This window comes from Perognathus longimembris, chromosome 24 (genome assembly GCF_023159225.1).
Source record: "Perognathus longimembris pacificus isolate PPM17 chromosome 24, ASM2315922v1, whole genome shotgun sequence".
NCBI lineage: Eukaryota > Metazoa > Chordata > Mammalia > Rodentia > Heteromyidae > Perognathus > Perognathus longimembris.
The window spans coordinates 4766281-4793507 of NC_063184.1; the positions used below are offsets into that span (position 1 = coordinate 4766281).

Here is a 27227-nt window from a genome sequence, read left to right on the forward strand (position 1 = left end):
AAAAAGTAATTGGGACCTCAACAAATAATTTCAAAATTTATGTAATCAAGCAGAGAGAGACTAGTACAGATATTATTTCTTTCCTGTGTCTCTAGTTTCTTTTAGTAACTTTTTCATTAGAAGTATTTTTTAAAATCATGTTTACTGAGAAATCTTTTGGCTTTTCATCTTTTAAGTTTTTGCATAACTAATAATACAGTGCCTATGTACATTTCAAAAATTCTTTTCAAGGAACTTGGGGAATAATTAAATGCCAAATTAGAAGGTAATTTATTCTGCTAAACAGTTTAATAGCATCTAAAATTGACACATTGTGGCTGAGCATTGGTGGCCCATGGCTATAACACTAGCCATTCAGGAGGCTAAGATCTGAGGATCATGGTTTAAAGCCAGCCTGGGCAGAAAAGTCCCCATGACAGTCTTGTCTCCAATTAGACATTCGAAAATTGGAAGTGGAGTTGTGTCTCAAAGTGGTGGAGTGCTAGCTCTGAGTAAAAAAAATCAGGCATATTGCCAGGGCCCTGAATTCAACCCCCAAACTGACAAAAACAACAAAACAAACAAACCAAAAACTTGACACATTCTAGAAAGCCTAGAAGAATGTATTTCTTCTTTTATATTTTAAACTCACAGCCCAAATAATCTTGAAGGACAAAACATGAGGAACAGATAGATTGAACAGATATTTACACAACTTTTTAAGAACTCTAGAAGGGAACTTTGCAAATTGCTCTACCTTGAAAAAAGTAGTTCAGTTATGACTGTTTCCTTCTTGATGGCCTCTGGACTGTGTTCATTAGTTTATTATCATCATCATCATCATCATTGTCATCATCATCTTTAAGTAGTTGTAGAAAAGAATGTAAGTCCACCATGTCAGTACAAATGAATCCTGATCCATGTTATGCTTTCATCATTCTCTCATCATCTGTCCCAACCCCACCCAGCTCTTCAATTTTGCATGTTCACATGCATACTTTGATTATTATAAATGTATTTATTCACATTTCCTCTCTTTATTTGTCTATACTCTTGGTATACCCTTGGTATCCTCTTCCCCAGATATCCCATCTTCCAGATACCTACTATTCATTCTCTTAAACATTAACTTAATTATTCTAAATAGCTATAGCATTTTATTTCTCCCCTATATTCCATACTTAAGCTCATCCTTTTATGTACATGCTCATATGAGCCTATTTATGTTTACATATATATGTACTTATTTATAATTGAGATCTACATACAGAAGAATGTGTTTTTGATCCTGTTTACTTCACTTAACATGAATTTTTTCAAGCTCTATCAATTTCCCTACAAGGTAACATAATATCCTTTTTGATAGATGACTAAAATTTCATCATATGTATATACATACCATACTTTCTTGATCCACTTGTGTGTATATATACATATATACATGTACATACATATGTCTGTATGTGAATCAAAAAATATAATACCATATATACATGCATATTTAAATATGTAAAATGTGGTTTATGTGTGTGTATGTATATCACATATGTGTGCGTGTTTGTATGTATACATATGTATACATATATATGTATTTTTTTTTCCTTGACCTCTTCATCCATTGAAGGGCTTCTGGCTGTTTCAGAAATTGGCTATGTTGAATAGTGCAGCACATGGTTGTTCAAGTGGCTTTACTGTATCCTGATTGGTAATTTTTTGGGTATGTGTAGGTTTCATTTCTTACGGAATCTCAGAATTTCTTTTAAACTGGTTGCACCAACTTGCATTTCCACCAATAGTGTATTAGGGTTCCTTTTACCTCACATGCACACCAGTGCCTATTGTTGTTTGTATGATTGTTTTGATTTTTATTTCCTTTATGAGCAGAGATGTTGAGCATTTCTTCGTATGTTTGTTGGTCATTTCTGCTTAAGAACTCGAACAACAGAATCTATCCTTAGATTAGTGAACAAGTGACATGTATTATGACAAGAGGTGCAATTGAATGAAGCAACTATTGTGTTTGGAATAAAGAGAAGAAGTCCTTCTGGGAACAGTAATGGTAGCATTTGGAAATTTTAGAAATTTGAAGCATATTAAAAAGATATTGGAGCACACATTTAGCTCAGGAAAGAAACCTTTTCAAATTCAAATGCCTAAAACTGAAATTATCTAAGAGACTGTTAAGCCATTTACTGCTGGAACTATCCTATTGTAGATTAGAAAATAGCAGGCAAAGATGTGACAGAGGGGAGAAAAGCAAATGGTTTCTGGACTATTTCATGGACTATTTCATACATGAATATAATCTACCTAAATCAGCTTGAGCACGTAGCTTATTCTCACCTTTGAAAACGAATACAGGCTGGGAAGGTGGCTTAGTGATACAGTGCTTGCCTAGCGTGCATGAAGCCCAGGATTTGTTTTCTTAGTACCACATATACAGAAAAAGTTGGAAGTGGTGCTGTGGCTTAAATGGTAGGGTGCTACCCTTGAGCAAAGCAGCTCAGGGACAGTGCCCAGGCCCTAAGTTCAAACCTCAGGACTGGCAAAAAATAAAATAAAATGTGGTATACATAGCAGATTCCATTGCACATGAATATTCATATTGTATATGTGGTATACATTGATAGCAGGCAATCAGAATGATCATCTTGCTTTCTCTTACCTCATCCTCCATGCCCCACTTTTAACAGATTTTAGTGAGTTTTATTAAGCTATTTCCATCCACAGGTGCAAAGTTTTTCAATATTTTCCACCCTGCAGTGCTCTTTTTCTGTCTTCCTTCCTCTAATCTCCTCAAACAGTCTCACAATTATAATTACCACACACACAGACAGACATTGTATGTATAAAACCATATGTACTTAAGTATCTTTTAGGGCTAAAATACATATAGGAGAGAAAATATCTGATGTTTTAGGACCATAGTGGGCTCATCCATAGATGAGCTTTATAGCTGGACAAGATTCCATTTTGTATAGATACCACATTTCTTAAAGCATGCATTAATTATACAAGGGTATTTGATTTTAACATGGATACAAGGCATCTTGATCAGAATCATCTCCTCCATTCTTCTCCATCCTCCTCATTCCCGCTTCCCCAACCAATCTTATCAAGGTTCCTTGTTTGATTTTCATACATGTACATTGTGAATATATCCTTCCTTCTTTCCCTTCTGTTGTCAACCCACTCCTAGCTAATTTTTTCCTTCTGAGTCTGATCTACATTGCTTAATACAATGTTTTCAAGGTTCATCCATGTCTATAAATCATCTACATTCTTCTTTATGGCTAAGTAGTATTCCGTTGTATATGTATAACATATTTTCTTGATTTATTCACTGATATAGGTCATCTGGGTTGTTTCCATAACATGGCTATTATACACAGTGATGCAACAAACATGAGTGTACAGCACTCTTCATTGGTGTGCCATTATTATATCCTGATTTAATTTCTCTGAGTAACAAAGTAACCCAAGAATTGTATCATAGCCCTAGAATGATATCATAGGATCATAGGAAAGTCCTATATTTAGTTTTCTGACAAAACTCCAAGCAGATTTCCATATGAGTTATACAAGTTTGCAGTTTCTCCAACAGTGTATAATGGTACTATGGTTCCTTTTTCTCTCCATGTTCTTTTTCATATATATATCCAATCCTGGGGCTTGAACCCAGGGCCCCAGAGCTGTTCCTGAGCTTCTTTGGCTCAAGGCTAGTGCTTTACCACTTGAGCCACAGCTCCAGCTAGCCTGGGCTAGCTTTGAACCATGATCCTCAGATATCAGGCTCCTGGGTAGCTAGGATTATATGTGTGAGTCACCAGTGCCCAGTAAAAATCATATTTCTATTGAAGAAAAAGTAAACTAGATCATGATGACAAACTAGCAGTCCAAGAATGAAAGACAATCTATAAAGTCAGAAAATAAGGTGGATTTCTAGGTGAATATCTGAGACAGGACCTGTTATTTCATATTCTGAAACATTTTTGAACTATTTGATACAAATAGTAAAGCACACAGGATAATATACTTGTTGCACTCATCCTCTTCTATAATTTTCCAAAACTAATAAAGGCATTGATTTATTAGTTCAAATACCACAAAGTACAAATAGAATAAAGGTAAAATTTAAAGCATAGACAAATAAATGCATCTGTTATCCCAGGCATGTGGGTAGCTGAAATTAGAGGATCACAGTTCTAGGCCAAAAGACAAAAATAACTAATAGAGATTAGATGCCACGAAGTAGGTGGCAATGCCTTAACCACATGCGTGTTGTCAGGCCCAAGGGCCTCTTCCATCCTTGTCAGGGGAGTGCTAACCATCGTCTCCTTTCATAAAACACAAAAAATTACTTTTGTGCTAGTACTAGGGCTTAAACTCAGGGCACGGGGGCTGTCCTTTAGCTCTTTGTCTTAAGGTTGGTGTGCTACCACTTGAGCCATAGTGAGTCAGACCCAAAGAAACATGGACTCTATTGTTTTCCTCATAGGAAATGATTAGTATATGTTTAGGGTAGTCAGAGCAGAAGATCACAAGAGCCCAATAGCTATGCCTTTATGAACACTTAAGATGATGCTAAGTGAAATGAACTCCATGTTATGGAAACAACTGTTATATCACTGTTGTAATTACTTTCAACATGCCATGTGAAACCGTAGCTTCTATTGTTGATGATCCTCTTGTATCCCCTTCCTGTGGTTGTACACGCACTATCACTGTATCTCATCTGAGTACACTGGATACTGTATATACTGGTATTAGAACTAGGGAAGTGAAAGGGATTATCAAAATCGAGAGAAAAGATAAAAAGGTAAATGACTCCAAAAGCAATACTTGCAAAACCATTTGGTGTAAACCAACTGAACAACTCATGGGGGGAGAGGGAAGGGAAGAGGAGGGAGGGGGGAATGAGGGAGGAGTTAGCAAACAGTTCAAGAAATGTACTCACTGCCTTACATATAAAACTGTAACCCCTCTGAACTTCACTTTGACAATAAAGGGGAAAAAAAATTAAGACCTCAACAGAAAATGCTGAATGTGATGGCATATGCTCATAATCCCAGCTATGTTCCCCTTGTTCTCCTCAGCAATTGATGTTTGTGTTATTGATGATAGCCATTCTGACTGGAGAAGTGTTTTGATGTACATTTCCTTTATGGTCAGGGATGTTAAATATGTCTTCATCCTACAAGAAGGGTCAATTTAGCTCCTTTGCCTATTTATTATCTGGTAATAGATTCTTTGGGGATTTAACTTTTTAAGCCTTGTATGTTCTGGTCATCAGTTCTTTGTTAGAAGCATAGCTCATACCACATAATCTTGACCCATTTGTCAGGTGTAGAGCATCTTGGCTGTTTCTATGGCTTGGCAATTGTTAATATTCAGTGAACCCAGGTACACAATGACCTTTTTAGTATTCTTACTTGCTTACCTTTTGAAAATGCCCAAGAAGGACCACTGGATTGTATGGTAGCTTTATCGTGAGCTTTTTGAACTAGGTCCATAGTGGTTATTCTCATTTACATTCCCACAGTATAGAGTATCCCTATGTCCTTGTGAATGCTTTGTTGTTGTTGCTGGTTTTGATTATGTCCATTTTCACAGGAATGAGATGAAGTCTCAGTGTTGTGCTTGATTTGCATTTCCTTTGAGGCAAAAGACAATGTGAATTCTTCATGTACTGGGGACCATTTACACTTCATGTAAGAATTTTCTTGCTGGTTCTTTTAGCTCATTAATTGTGCTATTGATTCTTTGGGAGTTGTGTGTGTGTGTGTGTGTGTGTGTGTGTGTGTGTGCCAATCCTGGGGCTTAAACACACACTGTCTATGAACTTCATTTTGCTATCTACTAGGTCAGCTGCAGCTCCAATTCCATAAGAGTCTCACAGACTTTCCTACCTGGACTGGATTCCAACCATGATCTCCATATCTCAGCCTCCTGAATAACTAGGATTATAGGCATGAGCCAACATGGCCCAGAATGAGTTTGGGATTTTGAGCTTCCTCTCTATTCTAACTAATGAAATCCTCTCAGGGGTGTAGCTGGTGAAATTTTCTCCCCTCCTTCTGAGGTTTGTCTGTCAAGTTTTCATCCTTCAGTCATCTTTCTTTAGTATAGTGACTGATTTTCAGTTTGAGCAAGCACATTTGACAAAATGTAACTTTATTTGCTGAACTATTGTTATCCCTTACAACAATATGTTCTAATATTTCCCTATTCTTTCCCACAGTAGTAACAAAGTTTCTTACATTAGGATCTTTGATCTAGTTTGCAATAATTTTAGTGCAGGATGAGAATAAATGTATTCTCTTTTTTTTTTTTTTTTTTTTTTTTTTTTTGCCAGTCCTGGGCCTTGGACTCAGGGCCTGAGCACTGTCCCTGGCTTCTTCCCGCTCAAGGCTAGCACTCTGCCACTTGAGCCACAGCGCCGCTTCTGGCCGTTTTCTGTATATGTGGTGCTGGGGAATCGAACCTAGGGCCTCGTGTATCCGAGGCAGGCACTCTTGCCACTAGGCTATATCCCCAGCCCAAATGTATTCTCTTAAATGTGAATATTCACTTTTTTTCCAGCACTGTTTGTGGAAAAATGTATCTTTTATCTAATGTATATTTTTGGAACCTTTGTTCAAAAACCAGATGGCTGCTATTGCAAAAATTTAATTCTGGATTTCTGTTCTTTCCAATTTTTTTGTGTCTATATTTGTGCCAAGATGATACTCGATTGTTATGATGGCTTTAAAGTATAATTTGAAGTCTACAATTGTAATACCTTCAGCATTGCTTGTCTGCTGAGTGTTGTTTTGATTCATTTGTGTCTTTTGTACTTTCATATGAGTTTTAAGATTGATTTTTTCCATTTCTTTGAAGAATGATGTTGCAATTTTGAAGCCAATTAGCTTTTTTTTTTTTTTTGGCCATTTTTGGGACTTGAAGTCAGGGCCTGAGCACTGTCCCTGGCTACTTTTTGCTCAAGGCTAGCAACACTTCCACTTGAGTGACAGTACCACTTCCAGCTTTTCCTGTGGTACTGAGGAATCAAACCCATGTCTTCATGCATGCTAGTACTCTACTGTGAAGCCACTTTCCCATCCCACAGATTGGATTTTATTGCTAAATTGTTTCGGATAGTGTACCTATTTTCATAAAATTATGTCTTCTAATCCTTGAGCATCAAGGTCTTTCCATCTGATGATGTGTACTGCAATTTTCTTCTTGACGGTTTAAATTTTTTTTTTTTATTGTGGAGGTCTCTCACTTCCTTAGATGAGTTTATTTCTACCTATTTTATGTTTTGATTTGTTTCTGTAGCTACTATGTGTTGTAATCTTTTTTTTTTTTTTCCTTTTGTTTCTCAGCTTGTTCATTGCTGGTAAATGGAAAGCTAGTAGTTTTTTCCACAATTACTTTGTATCCTGCTACATTACCAAAGATATTACCAAATCTAGAAATTTTTAGGTGGAATCTTTAGTGTATTTTAGGTATAGAATAATATTATCTAGAAATTAGGATAGTTTGACCATTCTTTTCTTGTTTAGATCTTTCCTATTTCTTACTCTTGTTTTCTTGCTCTGGCTAGGAATTCTAGCATTGGATTGAATAGGACTAAGAATGGAAACTTTGTCTCTTTCCTCATTTTAGAGGAAATGACTTTTCTTTTTTGGTATGATGTTGGCTGTAGGTTTATTACGTGGAAATTTATAATATTAAGATAAATTAGTTCTATTCTTAATTTGTTTATAACTTTTTATAATCAAAGGATATTGAATTGTGTCAAAAACTTTTCCAATATCAATTCGGATGACCATATGACTCTTGCCTTTGATTCTGTTTATGGGTTATTACTAGGTTATTGATTTACAAATATTTTACCAACCTTACTTATATGGGATGAAACCAGACTATGGTGTACAAATTGTGTGTTTGTGTGTGTGTGTTTGCATGCATGCACATGTATGTATGATTTCAATTATTTTATTGAAGATTTTTGAAAATAACTATCATTTAGTTGAGAATGTGTTGTAACTTGAGGAATATGCATAAAAGTTAAAAGCAATTAGCCACCTAGAAAAGGTGAAAAAGTATCAGTAGAGATAATATTTCATTTTGGAAACAATTAAAAAGTGTCAGATATGTGAAAAAAAATCTAAGTGCACAGCAGGAATCTATTACCTTGTTTTATATACATTGTGTAATAACATGTGCCTACAATTATAGACTCAGTATTTTTACTGCACTAAAATTGTTTTTGCTTTATTCTCTCTTACCTTTCCTCCCAGGAGTCTACAAAACAGATGTGTCTTGGTATTTCCAGAGTTTTAATTTTTATGCAGTGTCAAAGAATTGAAATCATACAGTATGTAGACTTTTCCTGTCATCTTTCATATACTAATATGGATTTTGGTCTTCTCCATATCTTTTCATGACTATATAGTTCACTTTTTAGCACTGAATAATAGTTTTGAATCTGAATGTACCACAATTAACATAAACATTTACCTACTGAAGAACATTCTGGCTGCTTTCAATTTGGTTATTGTGAGAGAAGCAGTACTAAAAATCTGTACAAATACTATTAGATATAAGATACTTTGTAGGATGTTGATTTTCAGGGTTGGTTGGTGGGTTTTTTTAGTACCAAATTTCAAATAGATATTTCAATACTCAAATTGAAAGAAAGGTAGAAGAGACAATGAAATGTCATTGATAAAGAATGTCTTCATTAAAATAAGATAAAAGATTGTCTTTCATGTTTTGACTGCAGTCTTGTGTATATCAATGAACTTTTGAATGTATAAATAGTAGAGTCTATAAGAATAAATACTGGAAATAGATGTATTTATAAATGAAAACAGTATGTAGAAACTTTTAAGCTTTGAGATGACATTGAGATATACTGAAACCTGGAAGAACAAGAAATCAAGCTTAACTATAGTTAAAAAGAGCATACTCTGAAAGTTTGATCCCTCTCCCCCCCCCCTCAAAGAATCTAAGGGGTAACTAATATTTGTTACAAAACATCTTGCTCTTCCCTACAGAAATTGCCCATGTGTCAACTCAGAGAACATCCTTTTTTTTTTTTTTTTTTTTTTAAATTGGTCGTGTGGCTTGAATTCTTGACCTGGGCTCTTCAGCTCAAGGCTAGCGTTCTACCACTTCAGCAACAGCTCCACTTCTGGTTTTCTGGTGGCTAATTGGAGATAAGAGTCTCACGAACTTTCGTGCCTGGGCTGGCTTTGAACCACAATCCTCAGATCTCAGCCTCCTGAATAGCTAGGATTACTGGTGTGATATACCAGTGCCCAGCTTATAAACCTTCTTAAACTAGATAAGTCCATGTTTTCTTTTTTGTCTACATCTCAGGATGCATAATATTTTATCACTTATGAATATTACAAATGAATATGGAGAAATTAAATGGACATCATTATGCAGAACTTTTATAAAAACTAAAAAAAGCTCTATTGGTAAAGAAATAGGTACTTTAGGGGTAATATAAAATTTTACTTAGTTAAGAAACCAGTATCACAAGAGTCAGTGGATACCCCCCAAATATAGGTAATTCCTGTTTTCAATTTTTTTGGTGGCACTAAAATTACAACCCTGGGTTATGAACTACCAAGCAGTATTCTTTTACTTGAGCCACATCCTCAGTCTTTTTTCCTTTTTTTTTTACTTCAGGGTTTTTTTCTTCATATAAACTTTCATGCTTTTTCTTCGTAAAAATTTTCATGCTTTTTATGAACTGTTCTCAAATTATGACTTTGATATCACTGTTTCCTAGTAGCTGAAAATAGAAGTATATGCTGCCACACCTGGCTTCTTTTGTAGATAGGGTCTAGCTAACTTTTCCCCCCAAACTGGACTTTAGCCATGGTGTCTTTATCTCTACCTACCAAGAAAGAAAGACTACCGATGTATACCACTACATCAGTCAATAGGGTCAATTTTACAGAATTTCCAAGTTCATTAAAAAACAACAATTTTTAAATTGGAGAATTTAAAGCTGTTTGCAAAATATTACTATGTTTTAAAGAGTAACCTCAGAAAATCTTCAGTGACACTATGTCTGACATTGTCTAATAGTCCAAGATGTATGAAAAGAATAAAAAATTCAAAAATTGTCAAATAATCAGCTTCAGAAAGAAACAAATAGCTTGTCATTGTATTTTATGGCCCTCATCTTTAGCTACTCAGCAGTCTATCATTATCCAACCAGTCCTGATCTGTGGGCAGCTTTGTGAGCACCAGGCCAACCTCCACAGTAGGCTCTGCCTTTTCATCAAATATTTTGTTCAACTCTCTCCACTAATGATTCCCCCCCCCCAAAATAAATTATGCTTTGCTCTACCTGCTCTCAAACATCTGTTCTTATGAAGACAACTGGGTATACTCCAATACAATATTTTTGAGAACAATAATTTCTCTTAGCCTTTACACAAAGTATATAGTTTATAAAATTAGATATAGTTAATCTAATGGTCAGAATGCTCAGATATGTGATACATACAGAACAATATTATTTTACTTAAAAAATTTTAGAATAGTGATAGATGTGTATATTTTCAATAAGCTTCAATTATCCAATAGGATAATCCTAGCACAAAATAATTAATTATCTCCTCCCCCTTTCCCCATTCTTTATTTTATTTACACTGAACCCTTTGACCCTTTGAAATCCACATACTTCTTTACACCACAATTGGCAGGCACTGGTAGTCATGCCTATAATCTGAGATGCTGGAGGGGCTGAAATTTGAGGAACTAGGTTCAAAATCATCCCAGGCAAACAAATCCATGAGACTCATATTCAATTAATCAACAAAAAGTAAGAAGTGGAGCTACGGGTCAAGTGGAAGAGCACCAGCCTTGAGTAGAAAAAGGCAAGTGACAGTGTGAAAAGCCCAAGTTCAAGCCCCAGTACTGAAACCAAAAACAAACAAAACAACAATAACAAAAAGAAAATACCACAATATGCCTCTAATAATTGTATAAATTGTTACCTGATAACCATACTCATAACATGATGAAGAATTATATTGAAATTAAGCTCCAGTATGTTAAAAACAAAGGAGGATCAACACGACACACATATGTGACAAAAAGTCTACTGAACAAAACCAGTCCATCAACATTGACTCAAGTAAAGAAAACGGTAAGAAAGTACTGCCATAATGAATACTCATTTTAGCCTTCTCTTTGCCTCAAAATAATTTGAATAGAACCAAAGTAAAAAAATGAATAAAGAATGAATAAAAATAAGAGGAGACATTTTCAAATGCACACTTCTATATAATGATACTCATTAAGGGACAAAACAGAATTTAATGATAAATCTGGACACTTTCATAGTTTGAGATTTAGTCTGGGAAAGGGAATGAAAGTTATTAGGAAAAGTATTTTTTGTTAAGAGTTCAACCTTTTGGAGCAAGCTTGGTGGCCAAGGTTGGCAATGTGACATTAGTATCATAAAACTGTAGAGTACTTGGAAAGAAACAGACTACACTAGAGACCACTACATTGGTTTGGAAGCCTTGGCTATTTTTATTTTAAAAATTTCCATTAAACAGCAAGTATAATATTAAAGATACCTGATCCAATTTTTGGGATGTCTATGATTAATATATTCCATGGAATGCTTTTTTTTTTTTTTACAGGGAATCATGGACTATATGTCTGTGGACAATGTATACAGATAGGTGAACCAAGTTTACAATTTGTACTTCTGCCCACCAATCTATATATTCATAGCACCAACTCCATAATGGTTTCTGAAGGCAGTGTGGTGGAATGCAAAGCTGAGAGTTCACTAAGCTTACTGGTGATGTAAATGCGTTCCAAAAAAAAGGTAGAAAAAAAGAGGAAAGTGAGACACTGAAGTACTGAGAAGATAATGTAATCATTCATTGTTGTTAAATTATGTTTATATATTTGTACACAGAATACAATGTGTCCATTTAAAAAAGAAAATACACTGAACAATTTATGCCATTAATTGTATATGATGCACTCATTTTTGCAGGCATATACCTAGTGTTACAGATAAACACAGATAATGACAGAAAGCTAGTATGAGTACAATGCTCATCCATAAGTATACTAATAAAATGGAAAGAAGATGACTTTCTAAATTTAAATAAGCAGAAAGTAAAAGTCCAGCAGTTTTTATTCAATTTATTTAGTTTTTGTGATGATAAGCAAAACTTTGCTAACTACAAAGGCTTTTAATGGCGAAAACTAGATATGTGAAACATCTAAAGAACCTATATATGTCTTCTTACTTTCAGACATTACCATGTGAGTTTAGAAGCTTGCCTTCTCAGCACATATACCTTCTCTGCTTAGCAAAGAAATGAACCACTGTGCCCAATCTGAGGCCATGAATTTAACTCATGGTGATGGGATAGATTGACTTAAACAGAGCATTATAAGGTAACATTGTAAGAGATCAAAAGTTGTACGGTATGGAAGAAAGTTGAGCCTGAATACATAGCTCACAATAAGATCAAAAGAACAAGGCAAGGTTAAGACTTAAACTATAAAACACATTCTCATATGAGGAACAGTACTGTTTGTTTTCTTGAATTAATTCTTATTGTACTGTGAATAAACAGGTTCCAATTTCTGCTAACTAATGAAATAACAGAGAGTGGCTTCTAAGGATGTCACTGAGTCAAGCTATGTCATTAAATGCACAGAAAGAAAAATCTTGCATAGGGATGTAAGACTGGATTTTTTAAGACCAGTTATTTTTTCTTTAAGAAGACATGACTGAGATAATCACCTGCCACTCTTCCACATAAACAAAGTTAGAGACTGCCTTCATCTGGTAGCTCACACCCATAATCCTATCTACTCAAGAAGCTGAGATCTGAAAATTCTGGTTCAAAGCCAACCTAGGCAGAAAATTCAATGAGACTCATCGCCAATTAATCACCCAAGAAGCCACAAGTGGAGATATAAATCAGGTGATAGAGTGCCAGCCTTGAGTGAAAAAGCCTTACAGTGAAATGAGAACTGGAGTTCAAACCCCAGTTCTGATATGAAGGAATGGAGGGACAGAGGGAGGGAGAAGGAAGCAAGCAAGAAGAAAGGGGAAGGGAGGGAAGGAAAAAGCAAGCAAGAAAATGATATACCAAAGTACAGAAGGATGTGTCCACCATGGTCGGCAGGGAGGGGTGGTGGGTGGTAGGAGGGTATAGCCACCTTTGCAGGGTGAGGCCTGAGGGTGAGGCCACCATGTTGGGATAGGATCGGGAGGGCGTGGACATTGTGGTGGGGATGGGGCTGGAGGACATGGTCACCATGGTGGGGTGGGGCTAGAGGACGAGTGATAAGTGCTGGGAGGGCTATGGAGAAAAGGAAATGGAAATTCTTGATGGGAGTGTGAACTGGTCAGTTCTACAATTGGATGAATATGGAGGAATGTTGGCCCAAAGACACAAATTTAAATTTATAGTTTTAAGAGAATAAATGTGGGTACCTAATGTATGTATATATGAAAAGAAATCTCAGATACATCAGACTTACCAGTTAATACAACATACTGAGACGCTCCTATTAGGAGGAAATTCGAGGGAAAAATGTAGTATTTCTATAAAACTTTTATATTTTTAAGTAAATATTACATACAATAAAATACCGATAGATCAAAAATCAACCTCAATAAGTTTTGAAAACTGCACTGACCTGGATAACCAGAATCTCAATATAAACATAGGACACACTTATTAACCCCAGAAAACTTCCAAGGCAATATTAACAGTCAGTGGGATAACCTATCACCTATAACCCTGAAGAGATCTGAGCATGGAGTTTCAAAGACACACTACACAGACAAATCTCTGGGACTCTCTTATCTCCAATTTAACAGAAATATACCTGGAAGTACAGGTGGGGGGGGGGGGACCTGGTGGAACAGCATCCTCAGCCTTGAGCAAAAAAGCCAAACGAGGCCATGAGTTCAAGTACCAGTACATCACACACACACACACACACACACACACACACACACACACACACACACACTGTCAATCTTCATGTCCATAGGGGAACCAGTGTTCCTGTTTCTAACATCCATGTTAGTGCTGACTTTATATGAACATCTCAGAAATATAATCATATATATTTACTCTTGCATTTTGATTCTTCAAAATAATGGTTGCAAGATTCATCCATGCAGTTGCATATACTACTCTGTAGTTTTATGTACAGTATTGTGCAGTATTATATACTATGTACTATCATGTAGTATTATTTACTATGTACAATAATGTGGTATTGTGGAATATGTAGTATAATATTATGTAGTTGTATATAATACTATCTTGTTGGACATTGCATATATACTGATCATTTTAAAGTTACTGGATGAAAAGATAACATCTAGTGGGAAGTGAAAAGAGAGAAAGAAAAACAGGAACAGAGATAGGGAGAGATAGAAAAGCAGAGAGAAAGAAAACAAAAAGGAGCATAGAAGAGATTGAAAGTCTAACATGTATCAAAATAACAATATTTGATAAGTCCAAAAGGTAGAAAAAAAAGCTCATCTTAAAAAAAAATCAAATCATGGTACATGTGAAAAATACATTAAGTTCCAATAAGCTTGGTGCTAGAACTGTAGAGACTCTCATTGGGTCAGAGTAGTTATCAAGAAGGCTATAAGAAGAAAAAGTAACATCTTATTGGCTGTGCAAACAGGACAGATACAGAATAGGTTCTGTAATCACAATCAATTCAATATTCCCCATAATAATAAATTAAGAGAAAGAGCTCAGACCCAACCCAGATAAAAGTAGGTATATCAACACATATGCCAGAAAGCCAATAAACCGGAGAAATTGAGCTGTATTCATCTGGAGCTGTCTCAAAGCCAAAGGAATTAGCTAGATTGCAGTACTTAACAGTTCCAAGATTCATATATACAGGGGTCCTTGGGGAGGATGATAAAAGGGGTGACAGTGACCAAGATGCATTTTACTCATAAACTGATATGTGAAATTGGAGCTGATCTCACACAGTGATAAACATCATAGACTCCTATGCCATGAGAGTGAGCTGACCTGAAATCCTCCTCTAGCACCATGCAGTCTTCAGATGATAAGAGCACAAGTGGTTTGGGAACAGTTAGATCTCTGACAGAAGGCAAAAAGAAAAAAAACAGATCTTACACCTCTTGAAAAACAAACAAACAACAACAACAAAAACCACGAAACATTCATGCTACAAGGAAAGGTTTCAGAGGGAGCATTGACATTGGGCTCTGATTATGTTGCATTCTGTTTCATCTTTGAATTTTCCTTGACATTCCTCTCAGAATCAGATGTCCAGAGCTGGATGGTAACATTTTAAGTCATAATTTATTTCACTATCTCTTCATTCTTCACTAAGTGTACACAGTGTTATCACATCCCTAAATTAGGGTTTTTATTTCTTTTCTTTTTAATAATGCTAGTCCTGGGGCTTGAACTCAGGCCAGGATACTGCCACACAGTGTCAAGGGATACACAAGGCTAGCACTCTACCACTTGAGCTATATAAAGCTCCATTTCCAGTTTTTGCTGGTTAATTGAAGAGAAGAGTCTTATGGACTTTCCCACCCAGGCTGGTTTGAAACCAAGATTCTCAATCTCATCCTCTTGAGCTCTGAGGATTACAGGCATGAGCCATCAGCACCTGAAACATCAGTAGTTTTTGTAGTTTTAATGCCAGACTGCTAAGGAGCTTCTTTATTTCTCTATGAAGCACCTAATCTTAAGGCTGCATAAAAATATTTCCATCAATCAGACCTTTTGCAATCCTGAGAATCAGAAAGACCATACATGCATACTTAATTCCCAAGTCCATAATAATTATATTGTGCCAAATTCTGGTTATACAGGATACTGTCAAAATTTCCCCTGAATCTTTTATAAAATAAAAAGCAAGGCAGATACTCTATTTAAGCCCACAGACTTCCAAGCATCTTACAAGTAAAGTTTAGGTCTAAATCACTTATCTCTAAATTCTACTTTGTTCAAAGCACAATTTTCTGGGATTTGGTATGTCAACACTAGAGGAATTCTGCGATACAGTCATAGGTCAAAGATTCATTTTATCCAGTGTGATCATATATAACCTGACCTTACCAAAAATAGGCAAATAAAAATGTTCTTTCTTTTTACAATAAAAGGCAACAAAATTAGTCTAACTATGACCTAGAGAAAATACTGTCATGCTCATACAAAATTGATCAAGAATCTATTACACTAGATTGAACTGAAACTCTGAAAGAGCTCGTAATCTCAATCTACTGACCTTCACAGCGAAGGCTATTGTGTGCACTTAGCTTGAAACATAGCTGGTTAAAATAGTTGCCTTGATATATTGTGTAGCTTTGTAGCTCTGGGCTTTAATTTCACATTTCTCTTTTTACAATATATTTTAAATACAAATTTTTTCAATAAGTAAAAATTATTATCTTGTTTCAGATTTTTTTTTACTGGGACTTGAATTCGGGACCTGTGTTCTTGTTAGCCTGTTCACTCAAGTGTAGCACTCTACTACTTGGCCCATATCTTGACTTTCAAGTTCTTGCTGATGAGGTGGAGATAAGAATCTCTCAAATATGTCTGCCCAGACTGGCATGAATTTTTTCACTAAGATTTTTTTTTCATTATTAAATTAATTAATTAATTAATTGTCAAAGTGATGTACAGAGAGGTTATAGTTTCATATGTAAGGCCGTGAGTACATTTTGTATCAAACTTGCTACTTCCTCCCTCATTTTTATCCCACCATCCTCCCTCCCCAATTCCCTCTCCCCCTGAAATGTACATTTGGTTTATAGAATATTGTCTTTTTTTTTTTTGCCAGTCCTGGGCTTTGAACTCAGGGCCTGAGCACTGTCCCTGGCTTCTTTTTTGCTCAAGGCTAGCACTATGCCACTTGAGCCACAGCGCCACTTCTGACCATTTTCGCTGAGGAATCGAACCTAGGGCTTCATGTATATGAGGCAAGCACTCTTGCCACTAGGCCATATTCCCAGCCCCTAAAATATTGTCTTCTAAGTATTGCTGTTGCATTGGTTTGCCTTTTACCATCACCCCCCATCCTATCTCTCCATTTTGATGTTCCCCTTCCCTTCCCTAGTTACAATAAACATGTATACAATACCCAGGATACCAAAATCAGATACAGTGGCATCAGGGTAAAACCATGGGGAAGAAAGACAAAAGGAAAAGGCATAATTTCACATGGCATGTTGAAAATAAAACAATGATAAGCCACTTATTTCTATAAGTTGGATTTCATTTCACTTATGAGTTCATATATACACAGCTATTGAGGTATTGTGATCTTCTGCTAGGACTATCCTAGACACATATTAATTATGACCAAGGAGGGAAATCATAGAGTCCATGTTTCTAAGAGGCTGGCTCACTTCACTTAGTATAATTTTTTACAAGTCCATCCATTTCCTTATGAATGGGGCAGTGTCATTCTTTCTGATAGAGGCATAGAATTCCTTTGTGTATATGTACTACACTTTCCTGATCCACCCATCTACTGAGGAGCATTTGGGTTGGTTTCATATTTTAGCAATGAGAAATTGTGCTGCGATGAACATAGTTGGGCTGGTGGCTTTATTGTGGTCTTGCTTGTAGTCTTTTGGGTAGATGCCCAAAAGTGGGGCTGCTGGGTTGTAGGGGAGCTCTATGTTTAGCCTTCTGAGGAACCTCCATACTGCTTCCCAGAGTGGTTGAACAAGTTTATGCTCCCACCAACAATGAAGTAGGGTTCCCTTTTGGCCATATCCCCTCCAGCACTGGTTGTTATTACTTCCGTTTGATTAACACCTTTGCTGTTTTTTGTTGACCCTTTGTCATATAGCTTTTTAATCTTGTTCATTTTTCTAATTCTACTCTTTCCACCTTTCCATTTTAGTGAAATCAGATCAGAATCATCATCCTCCATTCTTTTTACTCCATTTTCTTCAATAACCCTAATTTACCCTCCTAAATTTTCTTCCATTAGCTCCAGACTCCATTGAGCCCTGGTTATTCACAGGCTAGATAGAGGGTATCCTTGTTCAATCTGAATGAGTCAAAGGGGTTCATAGAGCAATCCCATCAGCCCAAAAAGAAGCAAATGTAAGAACAAACTTGCTCAGGGCTCAGGGTCATAACTGTATATATTTTAGATACTGAATACAGGGTTTAGGGTTTGTTTTTCTCTTAAAATTGTATTAGATGGGACACTAAACCTGTGTTTATTTACAAAAAAGAGGAACGTTACCTATCTATGATTGTGAGCCTCTAAGATTTATAAAACAGGACTATATGGCAGTTTTCAAAAACAGTTATCTGACTAAGAGTCCTAGAGTGGGCAGCAGGTTTTAATGGTCTGGATCATCTAATAAAACACATTACCGTCTTGGACTAGGGGAAAAAAGAGGCATTTGAGCAATCCCTGTGATTAAATTTTCAAATTAACCTTCACAAAAATGTCTAATTTTTATACTTGATAAAAATGTCAAGACAAAATGACAGCCCTAGATAAGATAGATGTAGGCAATTAATGTTATCAATTTATTAGCACTGATATGTATGAATTTTTGTCATCTGTCTCCTAGGGATAGACAGAAGATGAGCTATACACAGATGTCTGGGAAATAATGCTTATTGACAGAAAATATAGCAAACATTTATTAGTTTTGAAGTCTTGGTGAAAATTCCCTTGCAAAGGGGGAAAAAACACATAAGTGATAGCATTACTTTCATCTACAGTGTGTCACATTAAATTAGTAGTAGCTAAGGTATTTGCTTCCCCCAAACCCACAAATGTATATGAAATTAATAGGTTCAAAACAGAAGGGCAAAATTCAAATGAAAAGGCAAATAGAAAATGTGATGATATCTTGATAGATTATTATAACCCATTCTTACAAAGATAACAAAATCACTCAGCAATTCAAAAAATGTATAGTTTTCAATAAAAACAAAATGATTCAAGTCATTGAATCTTTTAGGAAGACTGGCATACAGTGTGTTCTTGAAATTCACCTTTTCCAATAATAGAGTTAAAAGCAATAAGAACATATTTTGCAAAGGTAATATTTTTCATCTAAAACAAATGCTCCATTTTCTTTTTTTTTTTTTTTTTTTTTTTTGTCATTCATGGGGCTTGAACTCTGGGCCTTGGGGCTGTCCCTGTGCTCTTCAGCTCAAAGCTAGAACTCAGTTGAGCCACAATGCCACTTCCAGTTTTCTGAGTGGTTTGTTGGAGATAAGATTCTTGTGGACTTTTCTGCCCTTGCTGGTCCTGAACCATGATTCTCAGATCTCAGTCTCCTGAGTAGCTTGGATTCCAGGTATGTGTCACTGGTGCCCAGATTTTCTAAAATATTTATTAACAAGTACCTTGTACTTCCATATAACAACCCAAAATTTGAAATAGTTAAAATTTTTTATTTTGAATAAGAGTTTAGGTTGTATGAGCAGATCTGTTCTGCTCTTGCTTGTTTTGGGCTGAAACACCAGTATGGTTTCCCTTGCATCTCCAGACCTTTAAAAAAAATGTGTCTTGCTCTAAGGTTAATTTTTCTCCTCTACTTCTGAACAGACACTGTCTGTGATCTCTCTTGTTACAGAGACATGTTTTTTCTTTCTTTCTAAATCTTTCACAAAACAGAAAACAAAAGAAAGAAGTGACCCAGATAATAAGAAACACCAAGATTAATGTGAAAAGGCAGACTCGTGTATTCTTTAATCTTGAACCAAAAGAAGACTTCCAGAAAATTCTCATTTGTGTCATATCACATGGGTATAACAGGTTTTCAGGCAATAAAAATAATTATAGTTGAAATTAACAAAATAGGATAAACTTAACATTAAATTAAACTTTAACTTATCTTTAATCAGTTGTGTAAAGAAGTTTCAACTCAACATAGTAGAAAAATTAGGATTTCTAGTGTTCAAAAAGAAAAAAAAGAATAAGCTTATCTATAGTAGGAAAAAAACCAACTAGTCTGAAGTTTTTGTAGTAGAATTTATAGAGAATGCCTAAAAACTAAATTACTACTTTCAATATAATTCAGTTTGCTTTGTTAACATAATTAAAGCAACTGAAATCTAGAATACTACACCAGTATTGGGTTTTGAACTCCAGACCTCATGCTCTCACTTGGCTTCTTTGCTAAAAGTTGGCTTCCTGTCAACTAAGCCCCACTTTGACTTGTGGATTTTTGCTGTTTAGAGATAAGATTCTCATTGGTGGCTGTCTGGGCTGGTTTTGAACCACAATTCCTATACCTGAACCCTTTAGTAGCTAGGATTATAGGCATGTGACACTAGCCCCTGGCCAAAACTCTGCTTTTGTTTTGTGTTATTTTTTCAAGAAAACCGAAAACAAAAAAAAAAATCCTCTTGTTAGGTGACAGTCATTGTGTTCCACAAAGTCTGATCAAGACAACTTCATCATGTGTAAATGACCAGGAATGATATTCATTATCATCTTAATGGCAACTAAACCACCAACGTCAATCATAGGAAATATCTTCATCATCAATTTTGATTTCTCTATCTAGAGACAAGATTTTGTTATTGTAGTGTTAGCACGGTTTAGAGTGCATAACACTCTCAAATAAAACAGAACATGAAATTTAATGACAATCACCAATAGTCCTTTAGATGAAAGCACGGGAGCTATAGCTCCTTGATCAATTACCTACTAGTCCTACAAAGTGTCTTTTTTCTCATCAGTGAAACCATTTTCACTACATCACAGGATAGTTGGTTCCAAGTTAATCATGTAGGTAGCCAGCAGTGGGATTTGAAGCTGGACTATTCACATGTGAAGGATTGGCCCCCTCCCTATTTCATCAGGCCCTTAAAGACACCAGGCAGAACTTTTAACACAATTTTGATGCTGAGGCACATTAGTATATGAATTGTATCCAAAGTTCCTATATGAAGGATTTGCCTCCGAAGTTGGAACATGAAGGATTGACCACCCCACCCTATTGCCTCAGGCCCATACAGACACTGGGAAGAACCTCAGCATGGGAAACTGCCTTGATATGCAGGCAGGATATTTCACCTAGAACCAGTTGTAAACAATCCCTTGTGGGTCAAAAGAAAAGCCACAACATATGGGAACCTGCTTTAATATGCACCTAGTCCCAGCTTTAAACAACCCTTTGCAGGCCAAATGGAAAAGCCAAAATTTGCTAGACCTAGTGGTGCTTTCAATAACCTCTGCCTCCTTGCTCAGACCCCATATCAGCCTGGTCCCAAATTCACCCCCTGTACAACCTCCAATCCCACAGGAAGGTCTGTGCCCCTCCCTGTTTCTCAATAAACAGTTCTTGCCTGTTGATGATCGATTCTGGCCTATTATTGCTTTTCCATTCTCCTCCATTTTCCCAACAACATGGAGTAGCAATAATCCAATTTGGGGTTTTTTTTGACTGATATCTGAAGATATCACATTTCATAGTTTTGCCTTTAAAAGCCCACTTCCAATCGTTGATTTGGGCAATATATAACAATTTTCATGAAATGCTTTGGCTTTAGAAACTCAAAATGCAAAGTAATGACATGCAACTTGGTATTTAATTACTTTTTTTTTTTTTTTTTGCTTTCTCTGGTCAGTGTTAAACAGTTTTGATTATTAGCTGATGAAAATGAGGGGAAACATTTTTCCCTTCTGTGCTGTTCAGCTTTTACAAGATAGCTGCTATTCCTTTTACTATTGTGTCTCACAAGCATGGCTTAATTATTTTAAAGCACTCACATGCTTCAGATTGCTGGTTTAACTAAAATGTAAAGTTACTTAAGATCCAGATCCTGTCATTACTTCTGGTAAAACAAATTCATCCAGTGACAGCTATTGTGTCCTTCAGAATTGGAAGGAAAATACCACCATGACTATAAAATATCATGGTTTTCTTATTCTATGAAAAATAGAAGAACCTTGTCAGGCACAGGTGGCTCACATCTATAATCCTGGCTACTCAGAAGGCTGAGAGTTCAGGATCCTGGACAAAACCAACTCAGGCAGAAAAATCCCTGAGATTCTTATTTCCAATTAATCACCAAAAAACTAGAAGTGGAGCTGTGGCTCAAGTGATAGAATGCTAGCCTTGAGCAAAAAGAATAGCTTATAGAAGCATCAATGACCTGAGTTCAAGGCCCAAGACAGCCCCCCCCCAAAAAAAAAAGAGGTAGAAAATATTTCAGAGAAGTACCTGGTATATTTTAATGTCTTTTATGAAACCAGTACAGAGTGGTTTCAAGAAAAAGTAGGTAATGCCAGATTTACTAAATGTATTTGATTTCAGAAAAATAAAATAAATATGACCAGGAATGCATTCTAATTTTATTTGCATATTTCTGGTTTTTTTTTTGTTGTTGTTTCTAAAAGTTCAGAATAATAAGCATAGTAAGTAGTATATACTGAGTAGGTTACAAATTCCTTACTAAGATTTCCCAGAGTAGGGATGGTAACTGCCCATGGTTTGTGACATTGAAGGAATATGGCCCAGAGGATACCTCAAACCTCAGTGGGATCTGGTTTGACTTGCCAGTGATTTCTAGAAGAAACGTGTGTGTGTGTGTGTGTGTGTGTGTGTGTGTGTGTGTGTGTGTGTGTATCACTTATTTATTTATTTATTTTTCTGGGTTGGTACTAGGATGTGAACTCAGGGCCTCATACAATTGCTTAGCTTTTTTTACTTAAGACTTAATTCTACCACTTGCAACATACCTCCACTTCTGACTTTTTGCTTATTACTTGGTCATTTAAAAAGTCCTAGGTTTTGTCTTGGGAGATTGGCTTCAAACTGGGATCTTCACATCTTAGCCCTTGAGTAGCTAGGATTATGTGCATAAACCACTCACACATGGCTTAAGAGACACATTTGAATGAATTTGTCCCCACAAATTAACCCTTTCCTCCATCTCCAACTTCAGATCAATTTTAATAGCATTTAAAAGCATTTTAAAATGAAAAGGCAAAGGAAACTGCTACAATGATCTTCTTTCCTTGACTAATTCTTCTCCTTTGCACTTTTCTCCAAGAATCAAAGCCCCATAGCTCACTGTTAGAAAGCTTCCAAGTTGATTGGATGAATGCAGAGCTGACCAGTCTTGGACTGGTTTTCATCTCTAAGAGACTCTTGCATCTTGGCTGCTTCCAAAATGACCTTTGTGTTTGCCAAACCAGTATCCTACTTTTTGCCTCAAAACGAGCCTTTAGTTCTGGAGTCAGAGCTCTTAGATCCAGAATTATTGGGCATTCATGCCCTGATAATGTCCCAGGGCTGGAAAAGTCAGCCAAGGCCCATGGCGGTCAAAACTTTTGCCTCCAAGTGTAATAGCTGCAGAGAATCACAAATATTAAAGCAAATTCTGTGGCAATCTATCTCAAGGAAAAATTCCATCCAGAGAAACAAAGGGATGTGGTTATTAAAAAAAAGAATTACACATTTTACTCTCATTTTAACATGAGACCTATTTGTGTGTGCTCTAGTGGTGAAGATACACCCACCAGAATTTTGTGTTACAGACTTTTTTTTTTTCGCCAATCCTGGGGCTTGAACTTAGGGCCTGGGCACTGTCCCTGAGCTTCTTTTGCTAAGGCTAGCATTATACCTCTTAAACCAGGTACCACTTCTGACTTTTCCTGTGTATGTGGTACTGAGGAATGGAACCCCGGGCTTCATGCATGATAAGCAAGCACTCTACCACTAAACCACATTCTCAGCCCATGTTACAGCTTTTAATTTAGTTTTGAGTTGAAAAGTTCCAGTTTTCTTTTTGTTGTTTTTGTTTCTTGAACGTCTTGTGTTGATCAGGGTGATTTTAAACTTATGATCCTTTAACCTCATTAGAGCTGTGATTAAAAGTATGAATCACCATACATACATTTATTATTTTCTTACCATGGACAAACTCAAGAAAATGAAATCATAAAATAATTCATTTCTTTCTACCTACTTTATTTCCAATAAAAAGCATGATTAAATAATATTATGGAGAGGGTCTGGGGATATGGCCTAGTGGCAAGCGTGCCTGCCTCGTATACATGAAGCCCTGGGTTCAATTCCCCAGAACCACATATACAGAAAACGGCCAGAAGTGGCGTTGTGGCTCAAGTGGCAAGAGTGTAGCCTTGAGCAAAAAGAAGCCAGGGACAGTGCTCAGGCCCTGAGTCCAAGGCCCAGGACTGGCCAAAAAAACAAACAAACAAAAAAAAAAAACCACAAAAATAATATTATGGAGAAAATGGTAATGAAAAAAATATATGTTCATAGAAAATAGCCAGGGACAGTGCTCAGGCCCTGAGTCCAAGGCCCAGGACTGGCCAAAAAAAAAAAAAAAAAAAACACAAAAATAATATTATGGAGAAAATGGTAATAAAAAAATATATGTTCATAGAAAAAAATATATGTTCATAGTTCACAGTTTTTTTTTTTAATTCTATGAAACAGATTTGTCTGAAAGGAAAAAGGGTGAAAAAGTGCAGCAGTGGATCTCACTGGACATCTCATGGGTGGAGATAAGAGGGGGGATGGGAGAGAATGAGGAAACAGATGACACTATACAAAATAAAATATACTCATTACCTGACACATGTAAATGTAACCCCTCTGTACCTCGCTTCTATAATAACAATAAATTCCAAACATAAAAAAGGAAGATATACTAAGTTGGAGAAAAATTAGCTGTTATTTCAAATGCAGAGTTTTGAAAATGATTTTTAAATGAGCAAACTACTTCTTTTTTCCCCCTGGTGTTTTGTTTTCTCTGAAAGGGACACTAAACTTTGGCTATTATTGTTTAGAAACAACTTGCCCCTAAATTGTTTAGTGCTAAAAACACATCTTGTGTGCATTATGTAATTATCATATTATGTTTTATTGTTTATCTACTCGAGAAGTGTTTATTCTTAAGATTGGTTTCCAGAAAGCATGGTTTCCTAGATGTGCTGTGTCTCTGTACGGTGTGCATCTTTGTATATCTGCACGTTTTTAAACACATTTTAAAGCACACATGGTAGATGTGACTGTTCTCCAGACAAGCTTCCTGATGCTTGTCAAAAGAGAATTCAAGGTCATATTGCTTGACCTTCAGACCTTCAGCAAGTTTGATTTTTGTTTCCAAATTTCTGTTTTGCTACTCAGAATCACATTTCTTACAGGTTCAATCCTGGACCACATAGCAATACTGCCATCTAGTGGAGCTCGCCTGTCCTTTTGGTGCGCATGCTGTATTGTAATCCTAAAAGACAAACTAATGCAACAGTAATACTTACAAAACTATATGCTGTAAACCAAGTGTACAACTCCTAGGGAGATTGGGGAGGCAGGACTGGGGGAAATGAGGGAGGAGGCAACAAGCCTGATAAGAAATGTACTCACTGCCTTACATATGAAACTGTAACACCACTGTACATCACTTTGGCAATGAACAAATAAGTTTACTTAAAAAAAATAGAGTCCCTAATTGAGATTAGGGCTAAGTAATCTCCTCCCCAAAAATCTTTGTTCCTCCAAATATTTCTTCTTACAATAAATGTCAACTTTTAACGTGGTCATAGACTCCAACAGTTCATTTAAATTGTCTTTGGGAAGTTGGCTACGAAAGATGGTTTGCATATTTTTTTGTATATTATGTTGTTTTTTTGTCTACTCAATATTCAGGAAGAGAAGACAATTTTCTTATAATTCTTTCCTTGAATTTAAAGGCTTTAAAAAGTATAGTCAGCTTTTAAAGTATTTTATTGCTAAGTGCTTGTTCAGAGAGGTTACAATTTCTTAAGTCAGGTTATGATTATAGTTCATATTGATCATTATCATCCCTTCCTTCTCCTACATTTTATCCTTGCTTTCTTACCCTAAAGTTACATACTTGCACTTTACATAATGTACATTGAACACATGATGTACCCTTCCTCCCACCATTTGTATCCCCCTGTACTTTTCCCCTAGATATTTTCCTAATTGTCATGAGGAGATATTTATAGGAAAAATATAGTTATGTGAAGAATAACAATTTAACCTTATTCAAAGGTTGGTTATATATAAAAGATATAGAAATGCAGTGAAATACAGTTAGAAACAATTTTGGGTTTTAAATTTTTATTCATTGTTCAAGTACCTTAAAATCTAAAGTTAAATGCTAACTTTGCTTTTTATACTACCATAACAAATTGAATCATGGGAGACAAAACATGTGTTCAAGCTAGTAAGAAGATATACCTTTAATTATAGAAAAGGAAAGCAAGGCTCTTAGAATCCCCTCTAAAGTAAATGTGGTGGTGAATTTTCTCTGTCAACTTGTGTAGGCCATGGGACACTCGGTGATTTGATTAAACATTCTTTTGAGGTGTATGTCTGAGGGTACTTCAGGCAGATACAAACATTTGAATTGTCAGACTGACTAAAACAGATTTGGTCTTATCAATGATAGCAGAAACCAGCCAATCCATGAAAGGCTAAATAGATGAAAAAGCAGTAGAAGTTTGAACTTACTTTGCCTGATTTTTGAGCTAGGATATCACTGTTGTCTTATCTTCCTTGCTTCTGGTCCTCACATATTCAGATTCAGATTGGAATCTTACTCTTCTACCCCAAGCTGTTAGACATTTCAGTTAGGTGGTCTGCTTTCTTAGATCTCTATAGTACTTGTAACTTATTATCACATTTAGCTCCCATAATGACCCAAGCCAATACTTTATAATAAATACATAGATAGACAGTTATCATATTGGCCTGTCTCCCTGGAGATTCCTGGCTTACACACTAACACAACTAAGCCCTGGTAGACCCAAACTTTTTGGCTTTAATTCTATCACTTCCATCTACTTGCTTAATGTTTTTCTATTTATTTTCTTTTTACATCATTTATATGTGATTCTGATTTTCCTATAAACAATTTTAACTTAAGATTTTGGAGGTTCCTCAAAATACTAAACATTGAACTACTATATAACCCAGTACTTCCGCTCCTGGGCATTTATTCATTAAAACACATACAAGGTTGTAGTAAAGCCATGAGTGCAACCATGCTTATTGCAGCGCTATTCACCATAGCCAATATATGGCAACAGCCCAGATGCCCCTCAATGGACACAGAGATTGAGAAAATGAGGTATATATTCATAATGGAATTTTACTCATCCATTAAAAAATGATATTGTACCATTGATAAGGAAATAAAGAGTAAGGAAAAAGTATATTAAGGGAAGTAATCCAG

General features: G+C 36.0%; 1 long non-coding RNA gene and 1 other non-coding gene across 2 annotated transcripts; one reads left to right on the top strand and one right to left on the bottom strand.

Annotated features, from left to right (window-relative positions):
- The first annotated feature begins 321 nt into the window (after nt 1-321).
- On the top strand, nt 322-22098 carry LOC125341690. The gene is made up of 3 exons (XR_007209050.1): nt 322-406; nt 5487-5493; nt 22043-22098. It is a non-coding gene; the product is annotated as an uncharacterized LOC125341690 (long non-coding RNA).
- Nucleotides 4205-4330, bottom strand: LOC125341734. The gene has a single exon (XR_007209071.1). It is a non-coding gene; the product is annotated as a U6atac minor spliceosomal RNA (small nuclear RNA).
- Nucleotides 22099-27227: the final 5129 nt, after the last annotated feature.